Below are 3,417 nucleotides of genomic sequence, written 5' to 3'. Positions count from 1 at the left end.
TCTTGACCTACGCCAACTTGCAGGGTGTGTCGTTAGGTGACCCAACACTATTAATATGTGTTATAAATTATGTCTTATTAAATATTTTAAAGGAATTAATCCTTGGTACGATTCAGGTTTTTATTCTTAATTTTCCCAATTAGAGATCGCACTGACAAATTCAATTTATTAGTAATAACCAGGGCGGAAGAAAGTAAGCAAGAAAAAATCCGTTTTAAGCGCTTAGATAAGCACAAAAACATCGGTAAATATGTTCGCAAAACAACAAAAATTAAATACAGTTTAATGTTTTTTTATTCAGTTTACTTCAAGGATTGAAAAATTACAATGGGCACACTAGTTTTGCTCGATATTCTCAAATAATGGAGATCTGCGTTGGTTGGTCTTAATTTTTTTAAATATTCGTTATTCGGTATTCAATGCTTCCCGTAGAGACAAACCATTGGTATTAAATTTTTTAATCCAAGCAGAAATGGAATTAAAGTTACGGGTTAATAAAAACTAGATCTGTTTTTATATGTTATTATTTTCCATGATACAAATATTTCAAGGTAACACCGCTCGCTCAATTCGTCGGCCATCATTTATTTTTTGAAGTTTGTCTACTTTATAAAATTGAAATTTTGAGAGCAACTCAAGTAAAACAAAAAACAAGTATATGAAAACATTCAAATTTTCTTTTATTTGAGAATGGAAGTGATAATGTATTTGTGAGATTGAAAATTTGAAAACATTTTTGTTATGCTAGCAAACTTCAAAAATGTCCAGGCTGTCTCTCAGCGGTTTTACCTTTAAATTTTTATATCATGATTATTTTCAAACATTTAATTAGTTCGACCAATAAAAAAGCCCAAGAAATGGTCCAAAAAAATTTATAGAGCCAAATTTTCTGAAGCAGTACGAAGTTTTTAAGAAATTTGCTAAGCTTTCTACTATGGTTTGCTACAGTTTGTTTGTGAAGAGTACCGGGCACCCTTGTTTTCAACAGAAATATATGCCCGTTCCATTATTTCGTAAGGAAAAAGTAAGACAGCAGGCTGTAAGCTTAAATTTTTTGGTCCTGGTAATAACTTCCCTGAACCCTTATTGGTACGCTTTTGCGTACTGTTAAAGGTTATGAATTTATTACGCTCTAATTTTTATCCTTCTTGCCTGCCCCAAATCAGCAACGGATAAACTTTCCAATGATGGCATATCCTCTAAAAACATCGATAGTAAGAAAAACATCGATGTTTTCAAAAAAATAATTAAACATCGATACTATCGATAGTGCTCCGATGTTTTTTCAGCTCTATTAAGTGCGGGTGATAAACACATGTAGCTTAGCTACTGTGTACATACCTGTAATTAAAGTGGGGAAAAATGTTACAATTTCGGCATATGACTGAAAACTAAACTACCTCACAACTAGTATGAACCGCATGCCCAACTAGTCAGCCAACTACCTTTTTTCCATGCAATCAACTGGTATTTTTAACATGGGGATGTCCTACGAGATGGAAATTGTCAGATTTCGATCAGAAATATACCAGTCTCATACTAGTTCAAAATAGACAGAAAAATACTAGTCAAATTATGGACCAAAACCACTACTTTCTTCTTCGTAATTGGCGCTGTAACCGCCTAAGCGATTTTGGCCGAGTCCAAAACAGCACGCCAGTCATTTCTCTTCTGTGCTGACTGACGCCAATTGAAAATGCCAAGTGAAGCCAAGTCCTTCTCCACCTGGTCTTTCCAACGCAGAGGAGGCCTTACTCTTCCTCTGTTACCAGCATCGCGGCCCGCGTTGAATATTTTCAGAGCAGGAGCGTTTCTGTCCATCCGAACGACATGGCCAAGCCAGCGGAGCCGCTGAATTTTAATTCGCTGCACTATGTCTATATCGTTGTAAAGCTCATACAGCTCATCGTTAAATCGTCTGCGATATTCGCCATCACCAACGCGTAAAGGTCCGTAAATCTTTCGCAGAATCTTTCTCTCGAAAACTCCAAGAGCCGCCTCATCAGATGCTTTCATTGTCCATGCCTCCGCGCCATACACCAGCACAGGCATGATGAGTGACTTATAGAGTGTGATCTTTGTACGACGAGAGAGGACTTTACTTCTCAATTGCCTACTCAGCCCAAAGTAGCACTTGTTGGCAAGAGTGATTCTCCGTTGGATTTCAAGGCTGACATTATTATTGGTGTTAATGCTGGTTCCCAAATAAACGAAGTCGTCTACTTTTTCAAACTTGTAACTGTCAACAGTGACGTGGGTGCCAATACGCGTATGCTCTGACTGTTTGTGCGATGACAGGATATACTTCGTTTTGTCCTCGTTCACCACCAGACCCATTCGCTTTGCTTCTCTATCCAATCCCGAGAAGGCAGAACAGACGTAGCCCTTGTTTTTACCGATAATATCGATGTCGTCGGCATACGCCAGCAATTGTACGCTCTTATAAAGTATTGTGCCTGAGCGGTTCAGCTCTGCGGCTCTTATTATCTTCTCCAACATAAGATTAAAGAAATCACACGAAAGGGAGTCCCCTTGTCTGAAACCTCGTTTGGTATCAAACGGCTCGGAGAGGTCCTTCCCTATTCTGACGGAGCTGGTGGTATTGCTCAACGTCATTTTACACAGCCGTATTAGTTTCGCGGGGATACCAAATTCAGACATCGCGGCATAAAGGCAACTTCTCTTCGTGCTGTCGAAAGCGGCTTTGAAATCGACAAATAGATGGTGTGTGTCGATCCTATTCTCGCGGGTCTTTTCCAAGATTTTGCGTATTGTGAATACCTGATCTATGGTGGATTTTCCAGGCCTAAAGCCACACTGATAAGGTCCAATCAGCTCGTTGACGGTGGGCTTCAGTCTTTCGCACAATACGCTCGATAAGACCTTGTAACCTATGCTTAGAAGGCTAATTCCGCGGTAGTTGGCGCGTATGGCGGGGTCGCCTTTCTTGTGGATTGGGCAGAGCACACTTAAATTCCAGTCGTCGGGCATGCGTTCATCTGACCATATTCTGCATACGAGCTGATGCATGCACCTCATCAGCTCCTCGCCGCCGTACTTGAATAGCTCGGCTGGCAGGCCGTCAGCTCCAGCAGCTTTGTTGTTTTTCAGCCGCGTAATCGCTATACGTACCTCGTCATAGTCAGGCGGTGGGACAGCTACTCCATCATCATCGACTGGGGACTCGGGTTCGTCTTCCTCACTACTTTCAGCGCTGCTACCATTCAGTAGGTTATAAAAGTGTTCCCTCCACAATTTAAGTATATTCTGGACATCGGTCACTAGTTCGCCATTGTTGTTCTTACAGGAGTTCGCCCCGGTCTTGAAACCTTCCGTAAGTCGCCTAACCCTCTGGTAGAATTTTCGGGCGTTCTTCCTGTCGGCCAGCATCTCAAGCTCCTCGCACTCACGTATTTC

This window comes from Rhagoletis pomonella, unplaced genomic scaffold, assembly GCF_013731165.1.
Source record: "Rhagoletis pomonella isolate Grant_MI unplaced genomic scaffold, Rhpom_1.0 Rhpom_scaffold_00009, whole genome shotgun sequence".
Classification (NCBI taxonomy): domain Eukaryota; kingdom Metazoa; phylum Arthropoda; class Insecta; order Diptera; family Tephritidae; genus Rhagoletis; species Rhagoletis pomonella.
Note: the sequence above shows the minus strand (reverse complement) of the source record.